Below are 21,810 nucleotides of genomic sequence, written 5' to 3' on the forward strand. Positions count from 1 at the left end.
AGAATGTATTTGAGAGCCCTAGTAAATTGTAAATGCCATTCAAACAAAAGGTATTATTATGCAAATGAAAAATCTATGTTACAATACTTTGAAAATTAATTTCTTTCTACATTCAGATTTAATACAGTAAAAAGGAGGTGCCTAAAGAATGTAGATACTTAGGAATAAAATGTAACTGATCCAGGGTTTGTTTTCAGTTCTCTGTGCCTAATCTCACCTTCTTTTTTGTTGAGGAAGATTAGCCCTGAGCTAACATCTGCTGCCAATCCTCCTCATTTTGCTAAGGAAGACTGGCCCTGAGCTAACATCCGTGCCCATCTTCCTCTACTTTATATGTGGGATGCCTACCACAGCATGGCTTGCCAAGCAGTGCCATGTCTGCATCTAGGATCTGAACCGGCGAACCCCGGGCCGCCAAAGCAGAATGTATGCACTTACCTGCTGCGCCACCGGGCCAGCCCCTAATCGTACCTACTTTTAGCCCATAGACGACGAAAAGAAGGAAACTCAGGTTTATTTTTCCAAAGTGCCTACCCATAGCATTTCCTCACAGAGTACCACTTCCCTTCTATTTCGTCTTCTTTTTTAAAATCTAGCTCATTCCCGCCATACATTATATAAAGGAAAAATAAAAAGACAAAACAAACTATAATCCTACAAAAACATACCAAAGTCAGTTTTGCTATTCATTCTCACAGCTTTCACAAATTTGTTTCTTTTTTCTTTTCTGCCTATTTTCTTTCTTTCTTTTTTTTCTGGATGTTACTTCAACTCCTCAGCTTCAACAATAGACCTTTAAACTCCAATCTCCTTAGGCTCTGAGAATGCCTTCGGAGTCCTCTGCAGTTAGATGCAACTCTCCCTGGGACACCTGGATTTTCTGCCAGTCATTAATCATGATAATCATTATTTCCTTCCAAAAATATGGGCCTCTTTTGATATAAAGTATGTTAAAGGGCAAGAGCAGATTAATTTTTAAAGTAATGGTCTTCCAATTAAAACCACAGACTCCTATGCTGAAAAGTCACAATGGTGAAAATCGTTCTGTCAAAATAGACCTGGGCTCTAGATACAATTTGTATTTTTAGCTCTGACAAATGTTAATTGAAATCAGCATTAAAAACATCAGTGGATCAATGGACTGGGTGTTTGAAAGCTATCCCATTATAATAGGTATATAAACTAGCAGCCATCTTCAATATCACACCAATTTTAGAAATCATTTTCTTAGTGGACAATTTCTTAGTGGAAATTATAGCGGAATCACAGCATTGAAAGGAAATTTCGTGATTTAGTAATTAACTCTTGATTTTATTTTATATTTTTATTTATTCAAAATAATATTTACTTTGATTTAATTTTTAAGTAGATAATGCATTTACATGATGTTACAGTATAAAAATACCCAATGAACTATCTTGTCCCCGCTTCTATCATCTGTCTAGTTCCTTTACACACATATACCAGCCCCTCACAGATAACCACTTTTTATTCTATCAAAGCTGGTTCCCCCAATATCACCAACACAACTGTTGACAAGACAAAGCTGAATTTATTGCTTCATGCAGTAAGAGAGGGCATCATGTTGCAAAGCTTCATAGTGTCTCAGAGTGGGTAAGGTAAGGTCAACATTTATTGAGAATTGGAAGCTTGGTTTAAGGTTTGTCTTTCAATGCAGGTACTTGACTAGGACTGGGCAGGAATCACAGTACAACAGTCCAGGATTGATGGAACTATCAAGATGAGGGTTTTGATACCAAGGGATTCGAAGAATCTTAAGGCACAAATTGTTGACATTTTCCAATGAAGAGTAGATGGGTCTTTGGCGAAGCTCCTATAATGAACAATCAAGCCATTTGCTTGGGCATAACTGCCCCAGAAGAGGAAAGAAATGGTATTGGAGACAGTGGAAAAGCAAAGTCATGTTAGTGTAGACACAAGGTATGGCTTCCATTCTCAGTGTCCAGGCTGAGCGAGGGAGTAGATGAGTGTGGTTCTCAATTAGCTTCTTGTGTGTCCTTCCAAAGTTTCTCAGAGCAAATAAGATTGAGGATTAATATATATTCTTGTTCCTCTTCCGTTGTCTTAAACAAAAGATTTCACATTATATACATTCTTCTTTTCTCATTTAAGAATATATCTTGGACATCTTTTCCATGTCGATAGTGGAGAGTTTCCTCTTTCTTTCATACAGCAGTATAAGATTCTGTGGTATAGATAGATGTACTGAAATTTATTTCACCAAGCCCCATTGGGTTGCTCCCAAACTTCTAATACTAGAAATAATGCAGCAATGAATATCTTTTTACACATGTCATTTCACAATCTGAAGGATAAATTCTCAGAACTGGGATTGGTCTAAAGACAAATGCATTTGTAATTTTGACAGATATTTCGAACTGACCTCCACAGGGCTTGTGCCAATTTACTCTTCTACCAGCCCCCATTTTACAGACTACGAAGAGTGCAGCCTAGAAAGATCAAATCACTTGCTTAGTTCACCCAAACTGTGAAGTCTCCTAAATCCCATCACAGTGCTCCTGTTTACCTGAATCTTTCCAAATATCAAGTTGGCTGGTGCTGACCTCCAGGAATCCAACTGGGAAATCCCTAAAACCTCTTGATAAATGACCGGTTTAGGAAAACCAACCACACTTCCTAATCTGTACTTCCTAACCCAGTTGCAGCAGCTGAGTGGATCCTTTTAGAAGAAAAAGAGGGAAAAAAGAAATGTTTAAGTGGAAGGTGAGAAAAAGAAAAAACTAAAGCAGAGAAGATGCGATAACATAAAAGTCACCTTGTGCTATGAAACAGATTGGCTATATTAGTGTGTGTCTTTAAAAATAGCAACCTCATTAACAAATGCAGCAGTAATTTGCATTTTCAGACATTTAAGAACCTACTTGGTTTAATATAGTCTTCATCTCTTGCCATCCAAGTTGGTTTTGCCGTCATCCTTTAAACTGTAGCTTACAAAAATTAAAGCCAGTAGATACGTTTTGGAAGCGGTAAAGACCCACATGCACAGATCATTAACAGGCATATTTGCTTGCTTGATCTGCCTCTCAATCTGGCCTCCTAAACCTGGAGTGCTTTAAACCAGCTCATCAAGAATCAGCTCCCTTGATGATAGCTGGTTTTGCCTAAACGACAAAAAAAAACATAAAACACTCAGTCTCCTGCCACATCTGAACATCTTTGCTTATCTGGTTTCTGCTCAAGTCCAAAGCTAAGGGTATGAAGTAAGCATTTCTCCCAGGTCAGAAGGAATTGGAAATAAATGCTGAGTGTTCTACACGAGGGAGTCATTTAGTAAATGCTAGTTGATAAGGTCTGTCTTTAAAACAATTAAAAATAAGCATACATGAGGGCTGGCCCCATGGCATAGTGGTTGAGCCCTGCATACTCCATTTCAGCAGCCCCAGTTTGCAGGTTCAGGTCCCGGGTGGGGACCTACACCACTCCTCAAGCCATGCTGTGGTGGCAACCCACATACAAAATAGAGGACGATTGGCTCAGATGTTAGCTCAGGGCTAATCTTCCTCAGGCAAAAAAAGAGGAAGACTGGCAGCAGATGTTAGCTCAGAGCGAATCATCCTCACCAAAAAAAATAATAATAATAATAACCATACAGATCGTTATTAGTAAACATTTAAAAAGAAAATGGAGCACTGTCAGTTGGCAACAACATATATTGGAATCATAGGAAGAAGGAAAATGGAAGGTGAGAGAAGTGACATTCACTGACTGGTCTATGGTTTGCTAGAATCCAAAGGTTCCAGTAGGAATTGAGGCCCCAAATCCATTTGAGCCTCCACCCCACCCCCAATAAGCCCTTTGAACCCTGGGGAGGAGTGACATGCAGGAAGGCATAGAAGCTGGAGAGAGTCTCCACGATTTGACTTGAGGAAGTCATCCCACGGCAGAGGATGGCACGGCAGCCTCTGGCTGTCTATAGATCAAATACTCAAAAAGAGAGATTGCTTTTTGCAAAGAAAACAACAAGCAACAACCTAAAGCGCTTGAGTTTTACAAGTGAAACCCAAATATCTATAAAACTAACAAAATGTTTTTTAACCTGTAACATGGTAACTGGAAAACAATTCAGAAGGCAATATCCCTTCTCTCTTCCTTGACCACTACACCATACATACAGTCAAGCTCTAATTTGAGGGTTATGACTTCAATGAGAATTCTGTAGATAATTAAATTGCTCCAAGTTTTAGATCTCCAAAATATCTGGCTACAGTATTATGCATGTTCTAGTTTGGATAATTAATTCATCTAGCTGTGATTCCTCACGTTAATGAGCAGATGATGAAGGGAAATGCAAAATTTAACACATATGCAAAAGGTGTTAATTTCTTAAGGTATCAACCAACCAAAGAAAAACAAGTAAGTTGCCTGTACTTTTTGTGTGTCAGCAGAAAGATGTGACTTTGCAGTGGTGAGACTTTTTTATGTGCGGTGGGTGAGTGGAACTTTTCCTATGTGGCCACATAAACTTGCACACTTCACATGAATAGCTTGAAAATCACCTTGCAGAGTTTTGTTCCTTTAAATAGCTAAGTGATGCAGGCAACTCCTTATTATACAAACAGCGGTTTTTAGCTATGTGGATTACATAAGGTCTCTGTTCTTAGTCTTCTCCTTTGTTTCAGTCATGTCACTGCTTTCAAAAACACCAACAAAAAGCAGATTTCAGAAAAAGAAAGTTTGATCCAAAAATTAATAAAAATAAAAGCTATGTATATATTTACTTACATACGTGCAAATATAAGAGAACCATCCGGAAGAATACACTCCAAACCTCACCGGTGGAGCCCTCTGTTAAAAGAAGTGGAATAATTAGAAAGGGGAGATGCTTTTCATTTTAACTCTATGTACTTCAGCCATTGTTTGAATTTTTAATAAAGTGAGAATTTATGTATTACTAGGAAGAAACGATCCAAAATAAAACATTATTTGATTAAATTCCAATTGTAAAAGAAAGTTCCAGTCTATGCAGCAAAATCTAGATCTTTCACTGAACTCCTCTAAGAGTGTAACCACCCAGAAAAACCTTTTTTCGTTTTTCATCCCACGTAGAGATACCACTTGTGTCAAAGGGAAGAATCCAAGAAAGGAGTCTTTTTGAATAAATGTTTCAGCTGCTATAAACATTGGCTGCTTTTGTCACTTGTATTTTCGTGCAGTGAAAGAGGAATATTATCTATCTTAAGTGCTTTCCACTTGTCTCCTCTTTTTACACAGTAGAGATTCTGTACAATCAATTCTAATCAAGGTTGTTCCCGTGTCCTTTTGGATTCTTTCAAAGAATGTTCTTTTTCAAAGCCAATATCTTTGTGCTATTAACCTTTGAACATCCCGTTGCCAGAGCCACACAGATTGAATTCTGACCACTCACCTCTCAACCTATCACTGCTCTCTGATTGCTGTGCCTGGCTCTTTCCCAAGCTTTTCAGGCAGCTAGCCTGTAGTCAAACACTGGCCGTTCTATACAAACTGTTCCAAGAAAACAAGCCTTTAAAAGCATTTCCCAGTATTTGATCAAGAGATCCACTTATTCCTCTCCTCCAACGACAAATTCAATTGAAAAATCCTGTGGGCCATCATCTAATTCAGTTCAGCTGGGATTCATTGAGTCTTGCTATGTTTAAGGCACTCTAATAGCTGTTGTGGCACTTATAATCACAAGATGATGTTCCTGTCCTCAAGTAGTTTACACTCTAGCAAAACCAAATCAGCATCCTTCAATCTCATGGTTTACCCTCTTTTAGAATGTATACACTCTTAGAATATTTGGGGATTTTTTTCTTCTGTTTAATTGTGGTAAAACATACATGACACAAAATTTACCATTTTAACTTTTTGGTGTGTGTGAGGAAGATTGGCCCTGAGCTAACACAGCATGGCTTGATGAGTGGTGTAGGTCCACGCTCAGGATCTGAACCCACAAATCCAGGCCGCTGAAGCAGAGTGCACCAAACTTAAGCACAACACCACTGGGCCTGCCCATTTTAACCATTTTTAAGTGTACAATTCAGTGGCATTAAGTAAACTCACAATACTCTGCAACCATCACCACTATCCATTTCTAAAGAGAAACTCCGTACCCATTAAACAGTAACCCCCCTCCCCCCTCCCCTCAGCCCCTGATAAACTGTCTCCTACTTTCTGTCTCTATGAATTTATCTATTTCAGGTAGCTCGTATAAGTGGAATCATATACTATTTGTCTTTTTCGTCTGGCTTCTTTCATTTAGCGTAATGTTTTCAAGGTTTATCTGTGTTGTAGCACATATCATAATTTCATTCCTTCTTAAGGCCAAATAAGATTCCATCGTATGTATATGCACATTTTGTTAATCCATTCATCTGTTGATGGACACTTGAGTTGTTATACTTTTTGTCTGGAGATATTTTATTAAGCAAGTCTTTCTTTTTCGGATTTCTACAAACTCTCTATTTGGTTTGGCTTGAAAGACCCAGATCAGTTTTTTTCAAGTGTCCTCTGTCTCCTGATATGATTACAGTGTTCTATAGAATGACCAGCAAGTCATAGAGAAGTAAAACCATGTGCAGGGTAGGTTTCAGTGTGAACAGGGCACAATGTCTTCTGCTGGTACTGACACCTCCACCTTACACACACACACACACACACACACACACACACACACATGCTATGTATCACTCCCTGGTGAAAGGCATGTCAGGCTTTGTAATTAAAGAAGGAAAGTGTTTTCCATTGGGATAGTACATGAGAAAAAGTTGCAGGGCAGAGTGAAGAGGACGATATGCTGTCTATTTTTCTTCAGCCTCCTGAGTTTGACCCCCTATTATTGGGAAACTGAGGATTATAATATAGAATATTGCTTAGTGATATTTCTGTGAGATTCTCAAAATCAGCAGAGTTGCTTCAAGGCCCAAAGGACACAGGTGTCTCAGAGCTGGGAAGACCCTCTTGCCTCTGAAAATATCCAGCATTATGGGTTTTGAAGATAGGAGCTAATCCCCAAGTACAGACCCAGCTGTCCTCCTGATGGGCAGTGGCATGGGTGGCCTCCTCTCAGCCTCAGCACTTTGTGGGCCAGAGGGAGCTCGAGCAAGAGCAGGAAAGCAGGGCAGATGTGGCATGGTGCCCACAGGTGTCAAACTGCTGTGTGGACTCACGTGAGGCACCTTTTGGGAAATGATTGATAAACACAGACGAGAAATGAGATTCTGCTATTATGTGGTAGGGACTATTATCTGATATTACAATGTCTTTGGTAAAAATAGAACTGTCTCTATGTTTATTCTAATCACAATTGTAGCATTTATCTACCAAATTCTGAGCCTATGTGAATCTGGGTAAATGTTTATAGAGACCTCCTGGGAAAACTCAAGATGCAGCTATTTAACACCAAAGCCTGGAGACTTAACCTCTATGCCAACTGGTTCTGGAACTTTAGCGTGCATCAGAATCTTCAGGAGAGCCTATTAAAACAGATTACTGGGCGTAGACCCTGGGTTTCTGATTTTGTAGCTCTGGGTGGGGCTTGATAATCTACATTTGTCACACGTTTCCAGGTGGTGCTGATGCTGCTGGTGCAGGGGATGCACTTTGAGAACCACACCTTCACCTGCAGTGCCGTGTGGCAACAGCAGTGCTCACCCCCATGACGAGACCTATATGCCACCACTCATCATGAGCTACCAGAAAAATCCAGTGCCCAATTATCACTTACTGGTTTTTTAAAAATTGTTATGAAGCAGAAGGTAATAGGTAACCCCATAAGCATTATTTGAAAAGGTTTAATCTTTTTAAGGCTATTGAATGCCTCTAAAGTCTCGGGGGAATTTCTCCCTAGTGTTGCCCTGAAAGAAGTACCACCTCACTGAGGGAACCAGGAATTGGGACACACACCATTTGAAAGTAATCGAAACTCAACTTTAGGCTCTCACTATCCTTGGAAAATTCTTTTCAGTGAGAAAAGTTTTTCTCTGGCCCCTGGACAAAGATTTGGGCAAACCCACAACTTTTCTTATTTTTTAGATAACAGACAATCCTAAGTCCCTTTAAGTCACATACTCAATCACAATTGAGAAATTAGACCATGCAGCCCACCGCATTAATCAATATTATGAACTCGGCTTAACACCCCATCTTCTCTCCTGCACTGGGACTGGCTGCAGGCTGGTGGCCACTGGGAGCAGCTGTGGAAGGCAAAGCAGGGAAACAGGAAGCGCCCCAGCATTCCTAACACCTCGGGCAGAAGGTCGTAGGGAAAGTCTCACTTGAGCTGGTTCTGTCTAAGCAAGCCTTGTGCTCTCTGGACCTGGCAGATATTTAAACTAACTCTTTCTCACACTCATGGGACACTTCCATGGACTCCCCAAAAATTCCATCATGGAAATCTCTCTCCTACAGGTCACACCATCCTTGATTTTCCACACCCTTGTCACTTCTTTCTTAGGCCCAGTAATCAGATGTCCCCCTGCCTAGCTTGCTGCTTTGGTCTCTCTGGCCTTCTAGCAGGCCTGTTGAAAACCCCAAGCCAACTCTCCCTCCCACATGGCCCACATCTGGTCCTCAGACACACTTACACATCCTTTGCCCTGACAACTCTGGGAGGGCAGGCTGATCCCAAAGTAACACTGAGCCGACCTTGCTTTCCATCTGGATTTCCCAGGCTGGAGTTACGTCCAGTCTACAGTGGTTCCTCAGTGCAGTGCCCAGCACATCACCATTTCTCTGAGCATACCTGTGGATGCTGCCCTCCCCGGGCTTCAGGTAAAAAGGAGTATTCACAGCAATAATTCTCTTCAAAGAAACCTCTGTACAATCCCTTCCTTTTCTACTCTCTCAACCCTTAAAGTGGATGAGGGAGTCCAGAGTCATGGAGCCATTTCATGACATTTCCTTTGAAAATCTGCTCTAAGGCGATTTGGCACCACACTTTGGAATTTCACGTTTCTTACCTTGGCGCTTAATGGAATCTTCTATTTTGACATAGTTACACAAAAGACAGGGCAAGGCCAGCTGGGTCTCCAGTCTCTAGAGGGTGATGGCTTGGTCCCCTGAGGGTAAGGAGTCCTACCCTCAGTCAAAAAACACAGACATCAATCCATGGGCAAGGCAAGAATGGAATCATGAACTTGGGGACAGAATCAAAATTCAGAATCTGGACCAAAATTAAATTGGAACAAGAACAACATAGGAATGAATGAGATTTGGGACTATTTCAGCCCACAGCATTGGGGATTTTAGTACTTAAATGAGGTGGAAAACTTGTGCTGAAGACCCTGGACTGTTTTTCTCTATTTAATTTCCCAAAGCAAGTTAGTTCTCTGCTTGAGGCAGGCACAACCAAATCTCTAGAAATTGCAAGAAGCCCCCAGAGATTTCTATAAGCTAGACAAGAGATAACAGCTAGACTCCCAGTACTGCTCTTTCCTCCACAACAGGCAAGCAGCAATTCCAAACCCAGAAGCTGCTGGCCTCATGAGGTCCAAGTTTCACGATAGCCAACCTACTTGCAAAAAAGTAAATTTGCATCCTCATAACCACCCCTTTCCCAGTGCTGCATCAATATTGGCTGTTTCCGCTCACTAGCACACACCAAAGGGCAGCACGTGAATGCTCGGTCCCACTAACAACTGGAACCAGTGCAAGCTCAGTTCAGTGTGTTTTAGTAACAAATTCCTAATAGCACTGAAGAAATGGAAACTGTCTGCTGCTCCTACATCCAGCCACTAACTGCCACTCTGCATGTCCAGTGGGCTCAACTGAACTTCTAGACCACCAGACAGGTGCCCCTCAAGAAAATAAAATCATATAGTATGTCCTTTGGTACCTAGGGCCACTATGGTTTTTCTGCTATTTAAGCAACTCAAAGCAGGTGACTTGTGACAGACTTTGCAAACAGTAACTCCATAGCTCAAAGCAAACCATATAGCCATAGCATTCATTCTTGTCTATAAAACAGGGCTACAACTTCTTTCTCTCTCCTGTTTTCTTCTTTGTTTAACCCAACTTAGATCTATCGACCAATCAATTGATCTATCTACCTATTCATCCAACCATTCACCCATCCATCCATCCATCTATCTACCTACCTACCTACCTATTTATCTACATTCCTGTTTACCCATCTACCTATCTGTGACAGTATGCTAGGGCTGCCAAATCAAAGTACCACAAACTAGGTGATTTAGAACAAACAGAAACTAGATGCACAGTTCTGGAGGCTGGAAGTCTGAAATCAAGGTGTCAGCAAGAACCACCTCTCTAAGGGCGGTGAGAAAGAATCTTTTCCATGCTTCTCTCCTAGCTTCTAGTAGTTTGCTGGAAATCTTTGGCGTTCTTTGACTTGTGGATACATCACCCCAATCTCTGACTTCAGCATTGTCCACTTTTCATACAATATAACTTACCGCCAAATAAATCTATTACAACCATTAGAACCTTTCTCTGTCCCCTAGTCCTTTACTTCTTTGAAAAAGAGGTAAGTTTCCATGGATTTTTTTTTTTTTTTTTTGATAATAAGTGATCCAGGATGCTGCTACTCAGAGGGTGGTCCATAGACCAGAAGCACCTAATATCATCTGAGAGATGTTGAGAAATGCAGACTTTCACCATGACCTACTGAAATAAAATCAGCATTTTAACATGATTCCCACGTGATGTGCATGTACATTAAATTTAAGAAACCCTGGTCTGAATAACTTTAAAATCCTTCTACGCAAAGCATCTAGAGGAGCTTGGTAACAAAATTCCCTTTACATACATGACCAAGGAATGAAAAGTAAGAGAAAACTCCAAAAATGAAGAGGAAAACTGTAAAAATGAAATTCAATAGGAGCTGAAAGGGTAAATGGGAACTGAGGCTTCAATGATCCCAGGAAATGGAGGGTGAGGGAGTGGTAGTAGAAGAATTTGCATATCAAGAGCCAGAAAGAGATGAGCTTTGGCCTGGGCAAGGCAGGGTGGTGGAACAGACGCCACACAAACCTGAGATCCTCAAAGGGATCCACCCTCGGGAAAGAGTGGATTAGGAAGAGAATCTTCCAACCATCACCACACAAGGACAGACATATTTGTTGAAGTCGCAAATGGAACTCTAGGAAATGAATAACCACCATGCCTAGGCAGAGCAGCACATTAGAAATCTGAAGAGAAAATTGGTTAAGAGGAAGACGGACATGAAGAAATGATCAAGGATGAAACCAAGATAGATAGAGAAAGGGAAACCATGAAAGTGAGGTTAAGGGAAATAGAAGACAGAATGAGAAGCTCCAACACATATCTTTTAAGAAATTGGGAGAAGAAAATGGAAGAAATAGGTGAGAGGCAATATTGAAAGAAGTAATAATATCTGTGAATTTTTCACAATTGGTGAAAGGTGAAAACTTAATTTCAGAAATCACAATGAGTCTCATGAAAAATTAATACAGCCAAATCTCCACATAAACCCTCACGGTGAAACCACCAGAAACCAAGACAAAAAGTGAAAAGGCCAGAGTAAAATGATTAATTAATTATAAAGGGACACTAATTAGACTGACAACAGGCTTCTCAATAGTAACAACAAAAGAAAATAATTCAATAACATCTTCAAAGTGCTGAGGGAAAAGAGCCATCATTCCAAAATTTTAAATGCAGCCAAACCATCAGAAAAGAATGAGGGTAATATACAGATATTTTCAGACAAACAAAACTAAGGGAGGAAAGCTTTCCATGCTCTTCCTTAATAAGTAATAATAAAACTATATCTCATAGCTTATTGAAATCAGTACAATTCTACCCCCAAATCTATAGCCTAAAAAAAAGCAAAGGTGTCTATGATTCTCCATTCATGCAGAATATCACCATCAATTAGTAGCTAAGAGGCACCAGCAAATGCCTTTTGATGACAAGGTGATGATTCCTACACTGAGCAGTGTCTCTGGGGGAATCACCTCTCTGTGCAACATCATGCAAAACGGACAGGACCCTAGGTGCTGAGTCAGGAAATCTGCATTCGAGTTCTCACCTTACCCCTACCTGGCTGTGACTTTAGCCAATTTATCCTGATTCCTTGTGTATAAGAAGAGGTAATCGAACTAGTTCAATCTCATGACTCCAATCTCCAATACTCTGGCAGTTCACCCTGCACTTTCCTGACTGTTGTGAATTGGCATCCACCCAGGGGTCACACACAGTTATGCCACAAAATGCAATCGAGATAGCTGGAACAGTCTCTCCTAAGCTCAACAGATATAGATTGGTAGGCCAGAAAATGTTTAGACCAACCTCTCACAAGAAAGACTCCTAAAAGTTCAAAGCTCCAAGTCAATTCTCTCCCCACCCCACACCCACACCAAAAAGTCACAACCCTTTTGGGTTTTGCCACAGATTTCAGCTGATGGGACTATCAAGACTCCTACAAGTCTGGGATTTCTATCCTCCTGGTGCCACCCCAGCAGCCTCTGTTCTTCCTTCTAAATACCTCAGCACTTTTCTCGTGGTTTATGTTAGTACTCTCCTACTCCCAAAAGAGAATGAAAAGATGATTTATTATCTTTTCTTTAATGACCACAAGAAATATTGAACTCTTCTGGCCCAAAGGAACATTTCCCATAGGGCATCATCCTAAATCTTAATTACAAGTTTATGCATTATTCAGGCAATGCTAGAAACTTAGCTTTGGGTCAGCATTATACCATTAGTCTGTATTCACTCTCCTTGATCTTTCCCTCTCATTTCCAAATGATGGCCATTCCGGTCCTGTTGCTTCATTAATTACCCTTCAGTTAGAATCGCCTTTTCTCTAGATTGCCCACCTTTCTCTGGCAGAATGCCCATGACTTCTCCAACAAAAGGCCTTGACTCTTCTCTGGGCTCCTTGCTGACAAGAGTTGAGGATGCAAACAGGCTATTTGTCACCCCTCGAAATCCAGCACAAGTGATCTCTCATAGGAAAGGATCATCAGGTTCATACAAAGATAGTTCTCTTCTTGCCGTGCACACATGCACACACACACCCACACATACACACCATGCAGGTATCACACACATATACTCCCACATATATACACCTGTCCAAAGATTAAAATAGGTCCTGACAATTCTTCACTAGTTGCTTAAAGATGCTATTGGCTTTATCAAAAGCCCTAAGATTTGAATAAGAGAAGCTAATCCTTGTCAAGTGCCTTCGGTGCACAGGTGACCCGCCTGCACACCTGTGCCCTTTAGCACTGTTCCACGTGCTGCTTCCTGTCTCCCTCTGCCTTTCCAAAACGCTCTGGGCACGTCCCTCTCCATGCACTGTGAGGTCTTTGTAGAGGAGTCTTTTTCATCTTTCTATATATGCCAAGGCGTGATGAACAAACTCCCTATTCCATGGCTCTGTCTCAGAAAGAGTCCTAAAATTAAAAGAACTCAATTTGAAATTGAAGCCACTCCTCACTAGACACAAAAAAGCCAACCTAATAGCCATTATGATTTCTGTTTTGTTTTGTTTTGTTTTGTTTTGGGTGATGCTAGGCCTTCAGCAGGACAGAAAGGAGCCAAATACTTCTCAGCACAAGCCTGGGAATCTATTGCTCCCAGAGCACTAACCCCGGAACATACTAACGAAAGAAATAGTCTTTCCTTTCTCCTTTTTTTTTTCTTTTTTGAGGTATGATTTATATACTGTAAAGCTTACATTCTTAATTGTACAGCTAGATAAATTTTTACTTATGTGTGCAAACTATGTAACCACCACCCAGATCAAGGTACAGAACATTTCCGTCACTCCAGAAAATTCCCTTGTGCCTCTTCTCAGGGCAATATCCACTTCAACAATAACCACTACTCTGACTTTCACCATTATCGGTTATATTACTTGTCTTTAACTTCACGTATGGAAATCACACAGCATGTACACTTTTGTGCCTGGTTTTACTTGTTCGACAGAATGCTTTTGAGATTTATCCATGCTACGTATATATCAGTCCTTTTATTGCTGCACAGTATTCCATTTTATGAATACACTACAATTTATTTTTGCATTCTCCTGTTGTTGGACATTGTACTGTCTCCAGTCTTGGGCTATTATGACTAAAGCTGCAAACAACAATCTTTTATATGCCTTTCGGTGGATATATGCACTCATTTCTCTTGGATTCAGGCATCCCTCATTTTATTGTGATTTGCTTTATTGTGCTTCTCAGATATTGCATTTTTTACAAGACCTCTCACCACCAAAAAGATTGCTACTCACTGAAGGTTCACATGATTGTTAGGATTTTTTAGCAATAAAATATCTTTAATTAAGGTGTGTACATTTTTTTAGACATAATGCTATTGGACACTTAATAGACTACAGTATAGTGTAAACATAACTTTTATATGCACTGGAAACCAAAAAGTTCATGTGAGTCTCTTTATCATGATATTCACTTTTTTATGGTGGTCTGGAACCGAATCTGCAATATCTTCAAGGTATGCCTGTATGTACTTGGAAGTAGAATTGCTGGGTCATAAGATAAGGAGTATTTTTAGCGTTAATAGATACCAACAGTTTTCAAAGTGGTTGAACCAATTCATACCTCCATCAGCAGCTCCAGCTGCTCTAAAAGCTCACCAATACATCGATAAGCCAGTCTACTGGGTTTGCATTATTCTCTGATTGTGGTTTTAAATTGAGCTATTATATCTCATCCTTATTGGTTTATAGGTGTTTAATACCATATCTATACATACTGGATATGAGTCCTTTGTCAGGTATGGATATGTATTATGAATATCTTCCCCCATTCTGTGGCTTGCCCACTCACTAAGTTAATCGTCTTTTGATGAACAAGGGTTCTCAATTTTAATGAAGTCCAACTTATCTTTTTCTCTTTTCTTTTATGGCTTAGTGCTTTTTGTGTCTTGTTTAAGAAATCTTGCCTATTCCATAGTTATTTTCCTTTGTTGTATTCTAGAAGCTTTATTGTTTTACCATTCACAATCAGATCTAGGATCCACCTTGAATTAATTTTTATGTATGGGGTAAAGTCAAGCTCATTTTTTTTCCAAATAGATACCACTTTCTCCAGCACCATTTATTGAAAAGTGATCTTTTCTCCACTGAATTGCAATGGCACCTTTATGGCACATCACATAACCGTATATGTACACATCTATTTCTGGACACTATCTGTTCCGTTGGTCTGTTTGTCCATCCTTGCACCAAAATATTATTTCCATGAGGTGTGGGATGAGCTTGTGTGTCTCTGATGGATGTAAATATTTACCGTTGCACATTTGCCCACTTCACATCTGACTCACACTGACTTTCACTGTGCAGGGTATTAACTGTTGTTTCTCACCTCCAAGCGCTCCCTTCTCTACTCAGCTTTGTGATGCTGTGGCTGGGACTCTACAAACATTCTGTGCCAGCGGCTCCATTAGGTTCTTCAACAGAGGTCACTAGAGGGAGACTGTGTAGCTGGAGGAGGGACAAAGAGCTTTCTCCTTCCTGTTTGCCTGTGGTTCCTACCAGCATCACCCCAGCAATGGTTCTCTACAGCAGCAGGAGCAGTTGGCTGTAGCAGCAGCTGGTTCTAGTTTCGGCTTTGTCTCCACACTCCCACAACTGGCCTCACTGCACTCCCTCAGAGATACCACCAGCAGCCAGGCAGCTCCCCCTCTTCAAGTTCTGGGTCCCAGCTCTGCAGGGCCCCAACTGCCAACCTTCGGGGTCCAATTATCCTCACGCTCTTCCATTTTCCCCTGCCCTAGGGGTGGCAGCAGCTTCCTGCCGTTCCTATCTCTGTACCACCTCACTGAGCCTTTATTGCCTTTCAGCTCTCCAATACCAATTCCCAGTACTTTTTTTCTCTTAAAATATTTGGTGTCTTGCTATTTGCCTAACTTGACTCTAACTAGTACAGTAACAGAGGGGATGAAGTAGAATGGAGTAGAAAGGGAGAATACACCTGCTCTCCCTCCTGGAGCTGGAGCCTGTGACCTCTGGCCTCTGCACTACGGCCCAGAGATGAACAGCCACACTCAGCCTATGCCCATCCAGCTAAATGCAGCACCAGAAAACATCAAGGCAAAAAGGCTTCTCTGGAAAAGCTTCCTGATGGAGGTTGAAGTCGCTAAACTGAGAAATATGTGTGTTGCGGGAGAGGGTCACATAGAAGAGAAGCGAGATGGGTAATGGCAGAAATATGTGAGGGAATACTGAGAATATGAAAGGAAAAATCCTGAAAATATCCTCCCTTGTGCAATAAAAAGAAACTTTGACTATTCAACACTTCAACTATTGTCTTTCCTACCATGAAATACCCTGTTAGATACGTCTAACCCTTCAGTAATGTACTTCATAAACACAGAGTTTGGTCTGACACAGACCCAAGTAGTGGTAGAACTGGAAGAGACATGGGTCTACTCTGCCCCATTTTCCTCTTCTGAAAAACCCTGTGAGTGACCATTTAATAAATAAATATCCTTTTGGCTTCCCTTTGAGAAAACTAAAAGTGAATAATTGAAACAATAAATTATTTTTAAGTGAATATGATGGAGAAGAGAAATAAGAGAATGATAAAAAACAGTACTACTTTGACATTTTCAAATTACCCAGCAACCAATTATTTACATGTTTAGGATTTTATTCATCATGAAAAATGGTCAAGACTTTGCATGAATTGCTGCTTTGGAAAAGCTGCTGGCATAACTACTGCATATACATTTTTTTCCAATAAATGTCTGCTGTGTACCCAGAATGCAGAATACAAAAAGAGATAAAAGAAATAACAAGAGAATAGAAGATACAAAGCATGGGTATATATTTATATGTACATATGGGTTTTTTCCAGAAAGGTACAGCAGAATAGATGCAGCAGAAGCAACTTCAGAAGAAAATGTTGCTGAGATGAAAAAAGTGGTGAGGCTGCAGATCAAGATACTAAATTAATGGTAAGCAACTCCTAAACCACAAGGACACGAACTGATAAAGTCAGTGGAAATAAAAAGAAAGATCAGAAAGGTGGCCAGTTACATATATAATATACAAAACCTGGTTACTTTCTTGTATAGGAAAGGTAGCATGTCAGAAAATGGAATTTTTTAAAATTCCAGATTTCTGATTTAGAGGCTTCCTTCCCAATCATACGAACACACATACACATAAAAATTTCGTTAAAATGACAATAAATCCATACTAACAAAGGTAAATCATAGCAATAGCGAAAGTAAGAAATGTTTTTATCAGAAATGCTGATGGCTTTCTGGAAGATGAAAAGCAGAATAGATCATAATGAGAGATAAACCAGAGCAGAGAAAAACAAAATGCAAAAAAAAATAAATGGAAGACAATAGGTAGTTGGAAATTTAGTATATTATAAGGGTAGCATTTTGAATAGAAAGAAAAGGACAAACTATTAAATAAATACCATGGGGAAATGCCATAACCATTTGCGGAAAAAACTGAGCTGATTTTTACATAACAAGTTGTAGCATAAATTCCAGAGGGATCAAAGATTTAAATGTAAATAATAAAAACAGAAAAGTGCTAGAAGAAAATGATTAAATATTTTAACCATCTCAAGACATGAGTAGTCTTTCTGGGCATGGCAGGGAACTAATTAAGGATTGACATCAATTTGACCACATAAAATTAAAATCATCTATGCAAAACTAAATTCAATGAATAAAGATAAAAGGCAGCGAACAGACCAAGGAAAAAATTCAACATATAAAAGGAGAATGTTAATATTCACAAAAAGTATTCCTACAAATCAAAAATAAATGGTTTAGAGGGCCAGCCTGGTGGTGCAGCAGTTAAGTGTGCACACTCCACTTTGGCAGCCCGGGGTTCACAGGTTTGAATCCCAGGTGCGGACATGGCACCACTTGGCAAGCCATGCTTTGGTAGGCGTCCCACATAGGAAGTAGAGGAAGATGGGCACAGATGTTTGCTCAGGGCCAGTCTTCCTCAGCAAAAAGTGAAAGATTGGCAGCAGACGTTAGCTCAGGGCTAATCTTCCTCAAAAGAAAAAAATTTAAACAAAATAATAAATGGTTTAATAACCCAAAATTAAGAGGGAAAAGGACACAACAGATATATTACAGAAAATGTTACCAAAGTTCCATCAATATATATTAAGCAAAGAAATGCAAATTAAAACAATAAGATTAACTAAAATTGGAAAGATCAATAATTTATTTTGGAGAGAGTATAAGGAAAAAAACACTGTGATGCTTGGCTGATGAGAGTGTTTATTGAGATAACCACTTTTGATGGCATTTGGCAATGTTAAAGTGAAAATTTTGCATACATTTTATTCCACAATTCTAGTACTAGGATTTATCCCATAGAAGACTTACAAAAGAATGAAAGAATATCAATCTCAACATATTTGTAATAGTGGAAAATTGGAAACAAACTAAACCTTCATCAGTAAATTATTCATTAGAGTATGTTTGTAAATAAAGTTCTATGCAGCTGTTTAAAAAAGAACGGAGTAGTTCTATGTCAGTCGTTCTCAACTGGAACAACTTTGCCCCTCCCTCCAGGAGCCGTTTATCTGGAAACACTTGGTTGTCACAACTGGGGACAAGTATGCTACTGACATCTAGAGTGGAAGCCAGGGATGCCGATAAACACCCTACAATCACAACACAGCCCCCCACAACAAAGAATCATCAGGCCCCAAATGTCAATAGTGCAGAGTTTAAGAAACCATGCTCTATGTGAACTATCAAACAAAGATGCCTACAATATATTAAGTGAGGAGAAAAAAGCCACGTTACAGAACAACATGCGTAGTGTAACAGTAATATTTATAAATATTCTATAATATTAGCAGTAATAATAATTAATGCACTGAGTATTAAGTTCAAAAGAAAATCTAATAGAATACTGAAACCCAACTGGTAAAAGTAATATACTCCATGTCTAGGTCTGGCCTAGTAGATGACTCTTAAACTGTCTCTTCTTTGTCTATGGCCAGATGCAAAGGATAAATTTGAAAATTTTCACTCACCTGAAAAATGTTTTAGAAAAGCAGAAATTACCAAAATTGCCTCAAGAAAATATATCAATAACAATAAAGAAATATTAAAAGGATGTTCTGAAATTGTCTCCACAAAGAGACACTAGACTCAATTTTATAGGTAAGCTCTTTAATCCTTCAAAGAGCAGACAATGCTCTTACTGTGTAAATTATTGCAGATCATCAAAAAAGTGAAAAAATCCAGAATGAATCACACAAAAGTAGCAAATTCCTGATGCAAAATCCGACAAAACGGTATGAAGAAAAATTATGCCAGTCTCTTACAAATATGGATTCAATCATTTAAAATAAAGTTGGTGTTGATTGCAGCATTATTTACAATAACCAAGACACAGAAACAACCTAAGTGTCCATCAATGGATGAATGGATAAAGGAAACCATTATCAAATGATTCTGTAAACAAAAATTCCTTCATTTGATAAGGAATATTTACTTTAAAACAAAAGCAATTTTTTCTTCACTTAATGGTGAAAACCCAGAGGCATTTCCTTATCAGGGATTAAAAACAAAAAAATGCTCGTTCTACTGTTATTTACCTCTGAAATGAGATAGTTAAAAAAATGAAAGGCATAAATAGTAATTTTAAAAAGAGAGGACAATATGATTATTATTGACAAATGATCTGATTGTCTCCCTGGAAATTCCTTATCTTCTCATCTCTTCTCCACCTTCCTTCTCTCAGTGCCCGCCCCTCCTCCCCCAGATACACACGCATGGATAGGTCATCACAGGGTAGAAAGAAAACCATTAAGGCCCATCAATACTTAAAAGCAAAATCTTTAACTGTGTTCATTTGCAGTCTTTATGCTGGGCTTTCCCTAGTGTCCCTGAAACTGCCACTATCCCTCTAGGACAGCAAACTGCCTTCCCGTCTCCCTTCCGTCATTTCTTTTCTGTACTGAACAAGTCTGATGCTGGGTTCATTTCTGTTGCTTTAAACTAGTGACTCACAAAACACAGTCCACAACCTGCTGGCAAGAGATGAGGGTCTTTCTTCTGGAATGAAAACTGATCCAAATATGCAAGTCCTTTCTTTTTCTCTACAAGAGAATCATCTCCAATTTCAGATACTTTCATTTTATACACCTCAAATCCTATCAAAGAACAAACTCTTTAATAAATCTACTATGCATGAATTTTTGTACCATTTTCATTATTTTGTTCATCACCAATTCTCTGTTATCAATGAGTTCACTTTCCACTGAAAAGCGGTAACAGTTAAAAAAAAGATTGAGAATTGATAGTGTAAGCAATTCATGTCCTTTGCGTCTCAGAGTAACCAAAGAGAGAAGCTGAAGTGCGACAGCAGTTGAAGTGAACCGACAATACTTTACAAAGCAGGAGGGTGTTGAACGTACTGCAAAGGGTTCAGGACAGAATCTCTGCTTGGTCATAGAACAAGTGAATGAAGACTCTACTAATCTATCATTTCAAAGATTTTAATGTATTTTGTTATTAGTCTGAGTTCACAAACATTTTATTAGTTTTCCAAATGCTTTACGTCCACTTTACAAAAAAGCAAAATTACTTTGGCGCTTAATAACTATTTTGAAGCTCCAATCTATCTTAAATGTAGCTTTCTTTTGAAAAACAATAAAGCTGACCTATGCCATCAGAAATTCAATTAGACTATTTCACAGGTAATAGTTTCTTATTTAGTGGTGCACTCATCCATAAAATGGAGTCCTTTCAGGGTTTACTGAGCCATTTTTAATTGTTTTTCCTTAAAGTCAACCAGAAGACTGTTATAAGAAGAAACGGTATATCTCTCTGGGCATGTTTTAGTGATTTAGACTAATATACAACACCTTTAGCTAAAGGACTCTTTTTAGGTTTCTCATTCATTTAAAATCTGGACAGTTCTGAAGGTTCTGCAATTAAATATATGTATACACACCTATGCCTATACATCTACCTGTATATGCAAATATAAATATATGAATATTCTTGTATTCATGTATTTTAGTATTTTAGTGACAATAATATTTCATATTCTTATAAGCAATTTCTTTTACAAAGCCAGAAATGTTCCTTACTTGTAGTGAGTAGATACATTATAATGTCTCAGTATGATTAATTAAATTTAGTCATTAAGATGTCAACTACATAGACTGCATCAATGCTTGGAAATACATTTACAAAATTCGGTGACTGTAAAATGCAATACATGGCATAGGACAGACACACTTACCAAAACTCAACCACATAAGATTGAAATGTAAAGAATTCAGCTGGAATATGATAGCATGAGCTATGGCCCGAAAGTATAGAAACCAAGGTCTGAATTCCAACCTGTGCAATTATAGGTAAGTTGCCTAATCCCCCTGAGCATCTTTGGCAGAGTTGGTTTCCTCAGTCACATCATCCTTCAGGTCTCAGCTTCTACTAGTGACAAGTAGCTGAATCACAGAAAAGGACTGCCACAGACCCACTCATCGAAGGCCTGCGCTAGGGCCTCACTCTTGGACTGCTTCAGCACCCAAAGATCTACGATGTGCTGCCAGCTGTCTTCCTACCTCTTCTGGTACCTATACGCAGGCTGCATCTTCCTCTCTGAGTGTTTTCAAAATACAACACAACATTTTATCACTCAGATCCCCTTTGAGCATCCAACATCCTATCTTCTCCAGAATAAATAGTCTGAATTCTTTCAACCATTTCATATACCTAGAGTGATCATACAGTCTGGTTTTCCCAGGATAATCCTGGTTTAACCTTGTTTTCCAAGAATAATAATTACACCTTATCAAAGTATAAAGTTCAAAAAATTAACATATGACTTTCAAACAAATA

Source organism: Equus caballus, chromosome 14 (assembly GCF_041296265.1).
Source record: "Equus caballus isolate H_3958 breed thoroughbred chromosome 14, TB-T2T, whole genome shotgun sequence".
NCBI lineage: Eukaryota > Metazoa > Chordata > Mammalia > Perissodactyla > Equidae > Equus > Equus caballus.